Below are 17,670 nucleotides of genomic sequence, written 5' to 3' on the forward strand. Positions count from 1 at the left end.
GATATTACACTGACATACAATCATTTCCTGGAGACTTATCCCAATATTAACCTTCAAGCTTTTACTGCAAAATGTAACCATGGATATAAAATTTAACACCTGTAAGTTTGTGCAGTCTGTTGTTTCATCAACATCTTCATTGGAAGCTCCTGTGTTTGGTGACACATGACATGTTCTTATGTTTCATATTCTTCATATTTACTTTTTATTTTGTCCTCTCATATGTCCATATTCTAAATCTGTGTACATCCCGTGTTTCCTACAGATACGGATTAGACTGTGGCAGTGGCCAAGCATATGTGCTATCAAAATGGATTGATATCCTCATACCACTGCCACTTATAAGCTGCAAACATGGGACTTAATACCCAAATCTATTTTAATTATTGAAGCACAGAGTTCTGAAAGATACATAATTGCAAAGATGATGATGATTTGGTTTAAATTCAGAAGTATACTATAGTAAAAGTTTATGATGAATAAAACAAATGATTCTCTGAGAAAATAAGAATTTTCAGTTTCATGATGAATAAGGGTAAGTTGTGGAAAAATAGTAAGTCTGTATGAAGTATTCATAGAGCGCATGTTTGGAGACAGATGTGTCTTAAGAGACAGAGGGGGAGAGGTAAGATAGAAAGAGTATAAAAACCATGTTTCAGAAGAAACTGGGCTGTTCTTTCTCCATGCTCCATTACAAGGATTGTGTCATCATAAAGGAAGGACTTCAAAAGATAATATTAAAATAGGATCCTCGAAGGATCAACCAACGCCAAACAGCTGCAAACATCACTCTGGAATTGAAATTCTCTTCCTCATCTTGCTGTAATGGACTGGGGATTTTAAAGTAGAGTTCAGGACTCTGGATGGACTAGAGGAGAATCAGGCTGTTTTTTTCATTTGAAGACAACCCAAGAAAGCAGTGGGGAGTCTGCTGCCAGTGTAGAGGAGGCGTGAAGCAGTAAGAACATCTGTTTGAATGTGAAGAAAGGAAGCCTGCAAGGGAAGGGTGACCTGCCCATGCAGAAACTGCTATAAGCAGGTGGGGAGAAGAAGAGAACCAGGGGAACACAAATCCGTGGCCTGAAAGCCGTCATGGGTGACAGAGCAAAAGGGAGTTCATTTTGAGGAAGACTTTGATATAACCAGTAGGTTTAATGAGGCCACAACCCAAGAGCCACTGAGCAGGAAGCCCAGGAACTGGGAGCAAGTTATGTGTGGCTCCAAAGCCCACCCCAGTTAACCCCTGCTAGAGTCTGGAACAATTTTCCTCTCCCTCTCTCCAAATTTAGCATTGGCATCCAATCTCAACTCTTAATTTGGCGTTATTATGATAAGCCTATGATTTGTTTAAACTGATTTTTGTGATATAACCTCTTGTAATCTGATTGAACTCTATGCCGTGCCCCCTGCTTCAGAGCTTAAATAAATATTAATCTGCAATTAAAATTTCATCTGTGGACACCATTTTCATCATTCCTCAAATAAAGGTTAGGATTGTGTTTACAGCATTTTGCCAATAATTAACAGATCCTTGGGGTCTATTTCCTTGCTATTAAAAGAACTTACCAGTTTCTCAGCGCAGTAAGAAGAGAACAGCTATTCAGGTATATTTTCAGAGGAAGCAAGGTAGGCGTTGGACTAAAGCACTGAGAATCTAGGTGTGCCTCCTTGTCACTGGCTTAAACTAGTCTTTGGTTATCCCATTTAGGCTAATACACTTGGACAACACAAACTTGGACTCTTTAGATAGAGAGCTGGTCCAGACATCCTGGCAGCGGCCTCAAACTCCTGGCCCGCGGGCCGCTTCCGGACCCCGCCCTCTCGCTAACTCCTCTTCATTGGAGGGGAAAGCGAAATGTCAAAAAAGTAACTTAAAGGGACAACGTGTCTAGATTTTTTACATCAAATCGCGGGCTGGAAGTAGGGGGTGTGGCCAGAAGTGGCCCGCGGGCCGGGAGTTTGATACCGGGATACCTGAGATATAACAGGTATGCGTTTCTTAAAGAAATTACTAAATCTCAAATATGTTTTTTTCCATCCAAGTATTTTGTGACAAATATATAACATCTTCTTCTAACCCTGCTGAAAAACTCTAACTCCCTGGACCAGAGGTATGAAGGTAGCGCTTAGCAGCCTCAGTGTAGTGAGTAGCTCAGCGTAGTGTTACGAGAACCAGTTTTCCACCTGCTGCAGGTTCTGATTAGAAGGGACCTCCACCTCACAGTGCATATCCAGAGCAGAACAAGGACTACCACTGCCAGTTGCAGTCCAACAACACAAAGGAGTTGGAGTATATTCGACTGTGAGACAAAAGAAACACTAAAGGAGCAGGTGAATAATATCGAGGACCGATCTGGCCTGTGAGCCAGCCGGCAGAGAAAGCACAAGACAGGAAGGGCCAACTGATTAACTTAACTTACAAAATATGACCAAGGTGATATCCACTAGTGAATCTATCATGGTGTCATTCTCAAAGACAGATGAAAAAACATAAATGCTACAATGAGTCGCCAAATGTACAGGAATAGATTCGGAACACTGAAGCAAATTTCTGATGTTTCTTACAAGCCTAAATAAACATCTCACTTCCTTTGAGTTAATTTCTTGCAAAGAAGAAAAAAGTAAGTCCTCACAGTGTGTTTACAGACATGTCTCCACATCATCAGCACCAAATGCTTTTACAGTCATGTCATGTTTTGATTGCATGAGGCATCCAATGTGACCTTCTTAAATCCATACGAGAGCAGAAAACTGTGTGTGTGATATGTGAGCACAAAATGATTCATCTGAATTCAGTGCTATATTATTGAGGTCAGCATGTGTCACTCTAGAAAAACAACATAGCTATTCAAGAATCGCACAGAAAATCAAATATTATTGTACAACATCAAATATGAGACAGACGTCAGAGGCACAGATGATTCGTCATCGCACGTATTTTCTATCATAACCGCTCAGCTTTCTTTCACTTCTGCTTCTGCCCATTTATGTCTGCTAGACAAATGAGTGACATAAGCATTTAAAAGATTATTATCATGCCTTCAGTTACAAAGTCATTGTGCGTTTCACGGGGAAAAATTGTGTTTGTTATAGTGGGAAAGGTCATTTTCATTGGCAGTGCTTGCTTGCTGTTTTTGAATTCCAATGACAGATGTGAGCAGCAGCAATTGAGCAACTTGTTTTTATAACCTTCATTGGGAAAGCAGCAACTGTCACTGGGTTCACAGCAATGCCGGCAGCCCAGAACTCCAGCCCTCCACGGTCAAAGTCAAAATCCAAGAATCTTATGTGTCCAGCCCAACTCTGGGCCTAAGATGAAACAGGTCCTGCTTTTGATTCATGTAGATCTTTCTGACAAGTTGCTTCTTGAGGTTTATTCTACATTAACAGCTTTACTTCCAGCACTTGAGTTCTATCAAATTTTCATGTAAACTACTTTGCAACCCACCTGCAGTACCTTCACCAAGAGGGGATTCCACTTCAAACTTTAGAAATCACTGCTCTAAATAGGGTACTTGCCTACCAACTATATGATGACTAAATTAATGGTTTGTAGCAACAAGAAAGATGGAAACATTTGAGCTAAATCATTTTAATGTATGCAGAGGCCAATTAGTTCTAAACAGCTACTGTTTCCACAGATGGTAAAGTAGAGAAGAAATCATCAGGGAAAACATTTTCAGCACTTGCATGCTTTTGGTTGGTTCATGTTTCAGTTCACTATCCATTCCATAAAGTGTTGGTGACAGTTGATTTTCTCTAGAAAGGGAAAAGCCAAGGGTGTGTGCAGGTCTAACTGAGCTGCACCTGGTCACAGTCCAGCCAAATAAAATGAGCTGGTGTTTAGTGCTGCTACAGCATTTAGGCTTCAGTGGTATTAGTTTTGCTGCTTTTACCTTAAAAAAAAGACTTTTCTAGAAGAATTTCTACTGAAAGTCGATATTTGCTGTGAACAACACTTTAGAAACTGGCTTTGTATAAGGACCATAAGACTGATTACTTCATGGATTTTTCAGCAATTACTGCCCAGTCTCTCTCTCTCTGCATTAACAGATCTCCCTGAGGAGCCCAAAGCATCAACAAGTTCCACACTCAACCAGCTGTGGGTGTGTTATGTTCACACAAGCTCATTTGAGACATGAAGGTTGAAAAGTGAAGCAGGAAATGGTGATCAAGCATGATCAGAGGAGGGGTTGATAACTACAGGCCCATGTGTGCATATGAAAAGTGTCTGCACGTGTGTGCGTTTTTGAGTGCAAAGTGCCAAATGATATCACCGGTTTCAGCTGTAGTCGCCTGTCCGAACCAACGGCACTGCAGGAAACCTCAGAGGAGTTGTCTTGGCAATCTCACAAAGCTCTCTTTCTTTTTTTTTTTTTTTTTTTTTTAATGTATAACCTCAACAGCACTTTCAGTTTCAGCTTTGAAAAGTGAAGATGTATGGTGATGTAAACAGAAACTACAGATCTTTAAGCAACAGGCTGTGGTTTGACTGTGGGGCGAGGTGTTGCTCATCATCATCAAAAAGACACACCAACAACACAAAAGTGAGAAAACCAGCCCATTCAGCACTTAAGAAACAACTGTAGAAAGCTCATGCTTTCCCATATATCTGCCAGTTTGGTAAAACAGAAAATACAGAGAATTTTGGTGAATATTTGCCCAAACAGTCACAGGGATCCTGTCTTGTATCTACATCACAATGCATGCAACAAACAAAGATAGAATGGGTGCACGTAGATAATTGAAAGCCTCTCTGGTGTCACAAAAAAATTATCTATTAGTTGTGTTACATACATTAAAATATGCACATATATTTATATTATTTTATATAGAAATGTTATTATTCTTTTAAAATTTAATTAGAGGCCAAACCACTGAAAAGTACCATCTGTTTTACTAATCTACGCCTGACATTAGGAGAAATTCTTTCCCCACCCACGTTTACAAATAAGGATCCTATTCATGAATTTAGCCCGTGTACCGTTAGAGTAATAAAGTTGGCAAAAAAAAAGCTTCACTGTATTTCAGTTTCCACACTCCCTTCTGTTTTCTGACTCAGGTCTTTAAAGCAAAAGAAAAGGCCTTTGTGAGGAAAAGGAAAGGAGTAACAAACTGGGTAATGGTAAAAGATAAATAATTAGAGAAATACGGAATAGGAAAGGTATACTGTACCCTCAAATTTGTTTGAAAAAGCTAGTAAGAACCAGAAGGGAACTGGACGAGCTCATCCTCCACCCAAGCTACTCCCCTCTCTTGCAATTTTAAAGGAAGTGATATTATATTCACACTAAGATTTATTTCCTTTCCTTTTCCCTTGCTCCAGTAAGATTAATGAAATATGACCTGGTAGTTTGTGTCTAATCTTGCAAACAAACAGACAGCACTCACCACATTCAGTACCTTGGCTTCAGCTCTTGCCTTGGCGGAAGGAAAGGAATAACACATCAGTGAGCAATCTGCCTTCAGCTATTGTGCACTTTCTCTGCGCATATGTCTTGAATTGCTCTCTTTCACTATAAAATCTTTATGTGTATTAAGGCAATAACACTCAAGAGACCATATACCCATCAGCCACAGCATTAAAACCACCGACAGGTGAAGTGAATAACATTGATCCTCTCTTTATAATGCAATGTTCTGCTGGAAAACCTTGGGCCCTAACGAATAGCAAGGCACACCTTGAAGGCAGCAGCCTCCCCCATTAGAATATTGCAACCTGCCACACCATAAAAAACTGGACAGGACTGACTTAAGGAAGACAACACAGAATTATACAGTGCTGGCCTGGCCTTCAAATTCCCAGATCCTAAATCTGACTAAGCAACCATAGGATGATCAGTGCATGGAGGCCCCACAACACCCTAAAGGCTCCACTCCCAACATCCCAGTGTTAGACACTGCAGGAAATATTCAGCATGACCTGATGGATGGGAAAATGAGGACTGACAAAACAAACGTATATCAGGGCCAGCAGCAAAAGTAGCTGTTCACATAAATGTGATTTTCACATGAATCATTTTAAATACTTGTCTGAATCTGAAATGGGAGGAAGGAATGATCCTTTTGTTCCTTTGAGACTTGGGTTTAGCTGTATTTGATTTTTTTAAATGAGTCACATACTGAACACATGCATCCTCACAGCTCTTTAACAGAGCAGCTTATCACCCCACGACAGCCTTGTTAGCAAATCTACATGAACCTAACTGTGATTCTGGCAAAAACATGAGGGGGTACAAGAAAAGCACCCTGAGCTCAGGCTGGTTAAAGCAACACTATGGAAAATGGCTGGTGGTTTAATGCTCCCCCTTCCTCTTTTACTCCCTACCTTGCAGAAACAAGGCCATAAAATTGTGCCCACTGTCTGACCCACTTTCCATGACAGACGTAATCTCCCTGCACAAACTTCAGCCTGTTTACCAGCCCAGCGGAGAGTAAGCCGGGACCGGGTGGAGTGTGCCAAGCTTCTCACACACAGCGGGAAGAAAGCTGCCACTCAGCTGCACCGACGATCACACCCGCTGAGCTCATCGGCCCTCTCTGATAAAACTACACACCACAGGCACGTGCACACATAAAGGACGCTGCAAACACAAAAAGTCTCCTCTAACCACGGGCACACTGTATCATTAAGGTTTAAAAGGGTGCCAGCACACAGATGTTTGGCAAGTGGTGAAGTGGTTGGTTTGAAACTCAAATATATTCACTCAATGTAAAGATCCTAGCATGATTGGCAGCTTTCATTTGCCTGCGTGAGCATGCAATAAAAAGAGGTTTCTACACAGTTCACATAACTGCATTAATTCAGTTTGCCTACTTATCTTCAACAATCTGCTTAGCAGCCTGTCTTGACAAAGTAATACAACAATATAATGTGATGCTGTTTTATAAAAATATTGTAACAAATCTACTTGAGCATAAAGAACACGGGATATGTAGAATTTTAATTTTAATCATGAATGACTATCATTGATTTTAGCACTTCATGTGCAGATAAATTAAGACCTGAAGATCTTTTATTAAAACTACTTCTAAACTCTTGGATTTGCTACATAATGACAACACCTCACCCAACAAATGGGCTTCGGGAATCATAAATACTCACATAAGCAACCTCCCACTGCAGAATCAGTTTGGCATGTTTTTACCCTAAAAGTGGGTATAAATGCAATAACAAAATTGCCATATCTTAGAGTCAACTGCTCTAAATTTCCAATATTGAAAGCCACTTTTAAAAGCCTGATACAGCAGCAAGCACATTAGTAAATCTGTTAGTGTTTCATGGAGCTACTGAAGATGTCTGTCTACCAAATCATGCTAAATATTTAATTGAAATGGAAACATTTAAACATTTTAGATGAAAAGAGTTCATGCTTTCTTTTTTTTTTTCGTCCAGTGCAGACCGAGGCGAGTCTGTGAGGCCTCCCTGTGTCCCCTCAGACTGGGTAACTAAGGATACAGGCAGCACTGAGCCTCCATTAAGACATCAGAGCTGCACTCCCGTCTGACACCGACAGCTCCGATTTCCTTCCTGAAACTGAGACTCTAAAGCATGCTGAGAACATGAACACACACACTCGGGCCTGTAGCCAACACACCCTATGTAAATGTGCAAATGTGTATATGCAACACTTACACTCTCCCCTCTGTTACACAACAAATCCTGCCCCAAGCACTTCCAATTAGAAACTGAAGTTTCCACAATTTGTAGCAGTGATGAAATGCATAATTTCTATAGTCACGCAGGCCACAGGTATTACTTTAAACACTGCAGCCTTGTCCCATCTTTGCAAGGGTCTCAACTTGATTCTTATACAGAGGTTGGCACTATGGAGCAGGATTAGGGATTAGTGAGATAAGAAATCAGATTTAATTCGGGATTTTCAGTGTCACAAAAGCAGTTTGTTTCTTCTTTTCTGTTAAGTTCAGCAGTATAAAATCTCAAGTATACAATCACCACCTACTGACCAGTCAATTCTCTTGGCAAACAGCATCACCGTTCCTTGAGGATCACTCTGTATTAGGTGCATGGATAGTTAGAAGATCTTTAGTTTTAGAAGCCTTTGTCGTTCCCTGACAAGCATCAATAGATAGATCAATAGAGATTCTCACCTGAGAGGACTTTATTTCTTTTTAAAAGTGATTCCATAGTTATACAGCGACATAATCCTAAAACAAACCTTACTAAAGAATTGAAAATTGTATTTACCAATTTGAACTTTTTAATTTTTTTTTTCCTTTAGCTGAAAAGAAAATAAGGCTAAAACTGTCTTATAGGCCATAAAGAATACAGGTAAGCAACACATTAATTCAATGGAGGACACAATTTTAATTATAGTTAGATTTTAAATAGCGTGGCAATGATATTGATAAGCCTATTAACTTACAGGATGAACAGTCAGGGTTATTTCGATATTGTTCTTAAACAGCTCTGGCTGCAGCAACTGTTTTGCTTTTACATTCCTTGCTGATGATTTGTCATTTGTCTGTATTTCTGGACACTGTTTCTTTATTGTGAACATGCCTATAATTAGACTCTGAAAACCTGTGTTGCTCTTCTGAGTCGATTACCACCATTGTTAGAATGTGAAATCATTCTGGGCATGTTTAAACCCTCTACATAGTACTGAGTCTGATTTTGTACACCTGATCTAAGCGTGTTTGGGCACTGTTAAGAATCCGATATAGATCCATAGTGAGTAATAAAAGTGAAAAAAATCGATTGCAACAGATCATATGATATACACGACTTTCTGCATTATGTGTGTAGCTGTAAGTAGTTACTTTACGCTACTTTCTTGTTCTTTTTAACGCTGTTTCCTAACCTAAACCCTGGAAATTGCAACTGTGGTGAGTATAAAAACTACTAGTAACATTTTCTTTATTTGAATGTCCTATTCTAATACAAATCAAAAAGCTGTGGGGCTGATTTAGTGACAGAATGATATGCACTGGCTGCGACATTCCTCATTAGTGTTCACAATGAAAGGCAGACAATGGAAGTAAGATCAGGGGCAGATGGTGTTAATACACATTTCTCTTCACTGTGACATTTCCCGCAAGGGGAAGGGAAGTAGCGAGATGCACATCAGCTACCCAAACCAGACAGAAAGAAGAAAAGAAAAAAAGAAAAGAAAAAGAGATGAGGAAGGGGGAGGAAGACAGAGTTGAAATGAGATGGGAGACAGTAGAGGAGGGGAGGGGAAGTCATTAACTGGCAATCAAGCTTTGGGAATCGCAAAATAGTCTGTGCATTTGCTTAATTCCTTATCAGGCAATGTACCCTTTCTCACTCACCCCTCCCTGTGACAGGTCAGCACGCAGGATGGATGAGATGTAAACTAATACCTGCATCTCTGAAGCCTGCATTGCACACAAAGATACGGTCAGCCACTGCCAAGCACAAAGCTTTATCTTAACAGAGCTGGCTCTGATTTCCACTTAGATAAACACACAGTCAAAACAGGTGCATGTGAGTGTGTGCGAGACAAAGATCAGCACTCTGCAGCTGCAGCACTCCCTGTCATGACTTTACTCGCAGATGAGTGAGTGGACATTACCAAATGAGGTAAAGTAGCGTTAATAAAGGAGCAGTTCAGTCCCGGAGCCGTTTACAGGACAAAGACAGTTATTAACAAACAGCAGGATAGCTGTTTTCGCACAACTCCCGCTGTTTTCATTATCAAGCAAAGTCAGGTGGCCTGCGAACTCACTGCGATATAAATGATGAGGTCCTCTTATTGTCCCAAAGCCTCCGGTCCGTCTCAGCTGCTTAGCTTTCCCACCAACTTGCTTGGGCTAAGGAGCTAGCTATCGTCCCACTGGCGTAAAAATAAACAATAAAACAAAATAAAATGAGAGACAAATTTTCGTCTTAATTTCTCCGCGTCTTCGCTGCTTTACAAAAAATAAAAATTAAATAAAAATCAAACCGTATCACGTAGGGGTGGGAAAAAAATCAAATTGAAGCCAATTACGATTTCTGTTCTTTACGCTCCCCTTCCAGGAGCTGTGAGTTGCCGCCGCTCACCGAAAGAGAAAATATCCACGATGCTTTCTCTTTATTTTAAATGACAGCCTCTCCGCGGCGCGCTGTCCTTTGTTGTGAGCATCTCAACGTAAACACTGAGCCGACCCGTCCTGCTCGTTCTCCGCCTGCGAGCGTGCGCTGTAGGAGGGGACAGGGAGAGTGACACCACCGCGAAGCATTCTGGGACTTGAAGTTTTACTTCCCCCCCATCTCGTATGAGACGTATCAGTCTACAATATCTGATTTTTACAGATATTGGAAAGACAACTTATTTATTTATTTGTCGGACTTTTTTTTTTTTTACTTTTAAGTAAGCGCCAACTTGAGGCTGAAAAATGAAACAGATCCTCTGATGGCCACTAAGCCTGGCTCCAAAAGTCAATCTCCACAGACTCTCATGCTAACCTTAAAGCAATGAAAAGCATTCCTTACAGCATGGTCCAAAATTTGGTTTTGGCCACTATGAAATGGATGGGTAACAACTTTGATAGGGATCCTTTGGCTCAAGTCACTTTGCTATTCCATAATAAAAAAATAATAATAAAATAAATAAATAAAAGAGAGAGAGAGAGCATTCACACTACCACTTATGTGCAATTGTGCTTGCAGTCACACAGACCCATTAAATTTACACTTTAAAGAGAGCATTACAAGACTCAATCCTGTGATTAATAAACCTATACACTAGGCCACCTTTACAAGCTACCCAACAAAATTAAAGATAAACAAGCTACATATAATTACAACCATACATAGATAGCACACTCATACAGAAATGTAGCCACGGTTACAGAAGTGCAAAAATATCTGTCTTGACTGCAGATGTAAAGCAGGAAACAAAGAGGAGAGACATTACCTCTAGCTGCAGAAGTGGCTCAATTAAGTCACCACACACTGCAACAGTTGACGGTGAGCGCACAATATCTTCCACACATTTTCATTTGTTTTGCATTTGTGTAAGGTCATGCTTTAAAACTACGCCATATGGACAAAGGTGATGGGCCTCCTACACATTAAACTTACAGGAGCTGCTTGGTTATATAAACCCATGCCATGAAGCTCCCTGTGCATTTTTGTGTTGATGTTAATGCCAGAGGAGGTTTGGAACTCTACAGTTGCTGAGCTAGCAGAGCGTTGGCAACTATGTACCTCATCAGCTGGCAACCCCACTTAGTGGCTGAGTTGCTGTGACTCCTAAAGGCTTCACTGTTGCCATAATACCACTCATAGTTGATTGTAGAATATCTAGGAGGGAAGAGATTTTACCAACTGACCTGTTACAGGACTATGCTCGAATTCAGTGGGCTCTTTAGAACAACTCATTCTTTCACAAAAGTTTCTAAAGGCAGACTGCATGGCTGATTTGGCTGTGCTGTATTTTATACACTTGTCACTGAAAACACCTGAATTCAGGCAATACCTTTGTCCATAGTATAGTGTAGCTGCACAAACTGATAAAGGGCCTCTTTTTAGTGCCACAGAAACAGGAGGGGTACTTCCCAAAGTCTGACCTCTGTAGGGTCATCAGTCAGTATCCTCCTGACCAGTTACATGATTGCTGCAGAATCACCAAACTACTATTATAGTTAACTTAAGCTCAAACTGCAGTTACTTAATGGAGATGTGGCTGTTTAACTTTTTCCATTTTCAAACTAACAATAAATCATAGTGTCTCCCCCATCTATTATATACAGCCTATAAGTTCGAATGAATTTCTTGTTATAAAAGACTTCTGAAAAACAACCTTACAAAGTTATTTGGGGAAATTCAGAATAAAATAAATATAAAAAGCCACTAAAAGATATGCTTTAAGAAATAATATAAAAAAACTAGAAGCACTCAGAGAGCGCAAACCTCCGCCAAGGCCATAGGGTCACTGACACTGTAATACGTGTATCTAAATACTGTGAAATAATCTTTCATCTTTCCCAGACAACATAACCCCCTATCCCGCAATAGTGAAGAATCCTTAAAAAAATTCCTGGATCCAGATCATGATCCGGATCACCGCCAAAATTTAATCACTTCTTTCTCTTGTCATTTCCAACCACTTCACAAAATTTCATCGAAATCCGTTCATAACTTTTGGAGTAATCCTGCTGACAAACAAACAAACAAACCAACGTGACCAAAAACATAATCTCCTTGGCGGAAGTAAAAATGGGGAAAATGTGACATAATTTAGATCCATCTATTTTTTTAGCCACTTATCCATCTTGGAGCACTTTCTCTAACAGACTGATTCAACTTTGCTGTCACAAGGTCTGACGCAGAACATCTTTCATACCTCATGCAATAACTCTACAATGCAGCACATCTGCCCAGCAGAAAATCATCTGTTCTCTCATATTAACAGTTTATATCAGCCTGCTCTGTCACAACACTTTACACTCTCTGTGCACTAAATCACTTTATTGCACTCTCCACTGCATTTTACACACTTTTATACTGATATTATATCTCTACGACACTTTGACTACATTTAATAAGACATTTGTTGAATTTAAGATATTTTACTTTGTTATATCCATCCATCTGTCCATTTTCTTCCACTTACCCTTTTATTGTTTTCATCTGGAGTTCAGATTAGTTCTTCCCTTATTAAGATTTTTTTTTCATATTGCATTTTTTTCTTGATCTATATAACATTATGCTTATTTAAGCTATTGTGTTATACATTTGTGAATATACAAACTCTGCACAGAAAGGTCCCCAACAGGAGATTTAAACCAAGGATCTTCTTGCTGGGAAGCAACAGTGCTATCCACTCCATGCTTTCTGATAATGAACACATAACTACTAAAGTTACTTCCCATCAATGCTGCTGTTGTTACATTGGTACAGCCATCAGTTTACCCACATAGGAGCAGAGGTAGCTCATATTTTTTAAATTATGTAATTTTGAAAAGTGAAAGTCTTTCTCTTTTAATATTTCTGCTTTTAGGAGTTTGCTAATACAGTCACGTAGTTCCTTAGAGAGTATCAGGATTAAATGTACGAGTTATATGTATGAATCAGTCAGGTAGAAGCAGATCTGGAAAGACTAGTTCACTTTCTCTGTGACATCATGACATTACATTTTAATCCCGTGGTAAGCAGAGTACACATGTCAGACAATGGTGATCAACTGTCTCGGCAGGAACTGTATTAGAATATTAGAATAAATGCACTGAAACAGAAACTTCTAGAGTAAATGTATTTTTTTTAAATGTAGTACTTGTTTTTAATGCACATTTAGTTAAAATAAATGCTCCCAACTGATAAAAGTAAAGTGAGACGCTTCAGTTTGAAGTCACTTTGAATCACCAGCTCTCCACTTTGATGTTAGTCTGTGAGATTCATGTGATAATCACTCTGTATACATGCTGTACATAACTCTGTTCCCCATGTGCCCTTTGACACTCCCTTTCAGTGGAAACCTCTAACATACTGGGTTTTTTTTTAAAGCTTTATCATGGCTGAAATGAAATATGTATTGCTGTCTGTCTTGCTGCCACCTCCATCTTTGTCTTCGTATTCACGACGCTGCATGCCATCTTTTTCCTTTTTCTTCCTGTTTGTGTAAGAGTGTGAGGATAAGCGAGTGTGTGGGTGTTTTCCAGAAATTATCTTTTTGTTTTAGAAACCAACTTAACATTTTTGGATGTGGTGAATTATCTGCTTTCTATTTGTTTTTGTTTGAACCAAAATAGTGCTGTATCCAGGACATGGACTCAGTCAGTGGAACCAAACTTTTCTGAGCTGCTTGTATAACTAGCCTTTGTTATTTTATTCAATGAGCAATTAAATGGCAAAGCTGTCATCGCACATCTGAGTTGTGAATACAAAGCTTGTGATCCTCTCTAGCTTATATTAAATATTACCTTTAAGTTTTTCAAGGTGGTTTGTCTCGATCTGGGACACAATAGTGCATACGAAGCACCAGGAGATATGCATATACAATATGTAGATCCAGGTGACCCGTAGCAGGGCCAACTAACCCAAAAAATGCAGTTATGTCTGCATGTTTATGGTTAAACAATTGAGCTTAATAATTTTTGCACAATGGCACAAACACAATGCTGGTGTAACCCCAATTCCATAAAAGTTGGGATGCTGTGTAATGTGTAAATAAAAACAGAATGCAGTGATTTTCAGATATCATAAATCCATATTTTATTCCCAATAGAATACAGAAAACATCTCAACTGTTTAAGAGGCACCGTCTGGCTTGTTATGAGCGCTCATTTAAAAAGCCTGCACCTCTGATGGTATGGGGGTGCATTAGTGCCTATAGAATTGGCAGCTTGCACATCTACTCCCATCCAGATGACATCTTTTTCAGGGAGGGCCTTGCATATTTCAGCAAGACAATACTACATCTGCTACAACAGCATGGCTTCCTAGTAGAAGTGCTGAACTGGCTGGCTTGTATTCCAGACCTATTACCAAATGAAAACATTTGGAGCATCATTAAAGAAAAAAATATGAAAAAGAAGACCCAGGACTGCAGCTAAAATCCTATATCAGACAAGAATGAGACAGTGTTCCTCTGCCAGAAGTCTGGTAACTGTTAAAAGAAAAGCGGAAGCTACACAGTGGTAAACATGGCCCTATCCCAGCTTTTTTTGCAACCTGTTGCTGCCATCAAATTCAAACTGACCTTTTTTTTATGTTCTTAAAATTGTATTTCTCAGTATAAACATTCAATATGTTTTAAATATTTCATCGTGAATAAAATATGGGTTTATGAGATTTGCAAATCGTTGCCTTATACTTTTATTTATATTTTACATTGTCCCAATTTTTTTGGAATTGGGGTTGCATAACCACTAGAAATACTCATTTGTTCCTCTGCCAGTTAAACTGATAAATGAACAGCTTGTGACAGAATAACAGAAAAGTGCAGAGGCTTTGAGGTAATTGTTTTTTAATTATTATTATTATTTGGTCCAAAGTCTGTATTCCCATTTAAGGCTTTTGTCTTGATCTGTGTTGATGTCTGGTTTTTCAGTGCAGCACTTGCCTGATCCTTACCTTGCACTGACTTCTCCTTGGAAGTCATTTTGTGAGGTCCAGTAACAACTACCAAATGTTTGTTCAACATTTGGAGTCTTTTATGAAATAGCAAGGGAACAGGTGTCAGCAGGCCATGAAACCCCCTTTTGAGCTTCTGAAAATGGGGGACTTTGTCATTGTCCTAACACTTATGGACCTAACTGCATCTTATTGTATATTTTAACAACCAAGTATTCAATCAAGGGACAGAAATTAGAACTAGTCTTCTGAATTGTCTGTGTAACTTGTTTTGATATTATCTGATATAAAAAATAATAATAAATAAACAAAAAACAACAATAAAATCACCAGACTGCATTAAAACACAAATAAAAAAGCTCAATTTTTCACAAGGGGTTGTCACAGCAGGTAGCACCGCATGTTTGATTTGGGAGATTTTTATGCTGGATATTATATTTGTTTTTGCCACTTATTATTTTAAGTTGTTGAGCCTGCACTAAAGCTATCATGGTATAAATGTGACTGAGGTACTTTTTAAATTGTATTTTTTTTGTTAGTTTTTGTCAAAATATTAATTCCCTGTACAGAAATCCTTAAAATTACATGTCCTTGACTGGTGACCCAAATTTGTTGAAATATGTTGGATAGTTAAGAATTGTGCCAGTGGAACATAGAAATAAAGTATATAACCATTTGACCCATATATAAGAAGCAACCAGTAGCATAGTCATTTAGGCATAAGTTATAATAGCCTTAGTTTAATTTAGCCATGACACATGAGCAAATGTGTGGTTCCTGTCTGTCTCTCACATAGTGACTGTCGAACAAAGGCAAAAAAAAAAAAAAAATACAACCAACAAACAAAAAAAAACATGACTCCCAACTTTATGCTTGAGAAATTCTGGTGAATACAGCATGTTATGTAAGATTTCAGAGCTGTTGTTCAACACTAAATTTAGTTCAATCAGATTATTAATCCACAGAAAGGAAACTAGTTTGGTGGCTCAGACCAGTTACAGCAGACAGCATGTGAAAGTCACAATTGTTCTAACACATTGTCAAAGAGGATCAGCTCATAAAGCCACTGCATTAAGAAAATAAGAAGTGTTAATTAATAGTTATGCACATTAACAAAAACATTGACTCAAACCTTAAAAATTACTGTAACATTTGAAGGACCAAGATTAATCTCACTGAAATGACCTTTTCTCCTTCAAAGACTTGGGAAGTGAAACCATACCAGATGTGGCGCAAACAAGAGCAATTCAGCTCCAGCTGTGTGTATATAACTCCTGAAAGATCAGTCTTACCAGAAGTACTTCAAGTTTTTTGACAATGCTTGTGTGTGCATGTATATACTTGGATAGAGTGGGAGACAACTCCTCCGATGTGAGAATGAGTGGAAAAATCAGGAGAGGCCAAGAACACATTAAATTGAACTCAGTTTTCCTCGTGGTAATCACACAGCTCTCACACACACACACACACGCATGCACACAGAGACAGACTTATTTTTATGCCGCTGCGACGCTGTAAAACACACACTTACGTTTGCTAATAAAATACACGCCTGCTGCTGCGCTGGATGCCAGGAGTGAATGGTGGGCGTTGTGAACTGAAGTGTTTTTTCGACAGGCTGCTGAGACTGAAAGAAGACTTTAAGACTTTGACTTAAGAAGCATAAGTATAAGTACAGACACACACACACACACACACACCTTGCATAATCTTTGCACACATTTTAATCAGTGTTTGAATCCTCCTGTTTACATTGCTATGGTTACAACACCAACACTGCTCATGGTCGTTTCCAGGGTTGGAAGCAGCAGACACACCTTCCTTTGATTCCTCGCGCTGCAGCCAGTTCGCTTTGCTCAGGATGGATGTTTTGACAAGTGCTCCACTGTCCAGGGGCCAGTGGACTGCACTTCTGTGTAAAACATCAAGGAAATTATGAAAAATGTAGACACACACATGTGGTGCATGTGGTCTGCTTTTAAACCTTCAGGTACAGGTGGATCTTGCCATTGCTTATGTGTTCCCATGGTAAAACTCCTATGATATTCTGTTAAAGTTAGAGTATATCTTATAGAGACAATAATCTCTCAGTTATACCTTGTATAAGCAGTTAGTAACACACAAATAAAATGCTACAATTTTACTCATCAAAACTGGAGGACAGACATTTTTGAGGGTGTATTTGTACAGTTAATTGCACAGGAAGCTACATAATTTGAATTGATTACATTAAAAATGTTCAAAAGGGAAAAAAGCCACATCCACACAGGAAGCAACTAGCAGCAATGTGGCAACAGGCGAACACAGAAAGCCAGTGACAGAAAGTTAGTGACATTCAGCAACTTCAAGTGTAATAACGGCAAACTTGAAGTGATTATGAATGAGAACGCAGGATATCACTGACTGACATATGACAAGGTAATAAATGTATTAAAGTGTTACATAGGCAACCCTAGGAATGCCTGATAGCCATGAGGGAATTGCTTCCTGTGTGGACGGGGGTTTAACCCCTTAACTGGCAGCAAAAAAATCACCTGACAAAAACTACATAACACCCTCTGGTTATTATTGGCTCTGAACAACCCATTTCATAGCCTATTAACTGGCTGCGTCTGGTCCGCGGG

The 17,670-nt window shown here is 39.3% G+C and overlaps 1 protein-coding gene across 3 annotated transcripts in view; it reads right to left on the reverse strand.

Moving 5' to 3' along the window:
- peli1b (pellino E3 ubiquitin protein ligase 1b) overlaps positions 1-10,176 on the reverse strand; it is a 51,757-nt gene extending 41,581 nt beyond the window's left edge. Inside the window, exons 1-2 of one of the 3 annotated variants that reach the window (XM_030747492.1) lie at positions 10,031-10,176; positions 9,714-9,821 (exon numbers count right to left, since the gene is read on the reverse strand). The gene's annotated coding sequence lies outside the window, so the exon portion shown is untranslated. Of the gene's footprint in view, positions 1-9,713; positions 9,822-9,932 lie in introns of all 3 variants that reach the window. The other 2 variants (XM_030747491.1, XM_030747490.1) reach the window with 2 other exon arrangements.
- Positions 10,177-17,670: the final 7,494 nt, after the last annotated feature.

The sequence above is a fragment of the Archocentrus centrarchus genome, chromosome 15, assembly GCF_007364275.1.
Source record: "Archocentrus centrarchus isolate MPI-CPG fArcCen1 chromosome 15, fArcCen1, whole genome shotgun sequence".
Classification (NCBI taxonomy): Eukaryota; Metazoa; Chordata; class Actinopteri; order Cichliformes; family Cichlidae; genus Archocentrus; species Archocentrus centrarchus.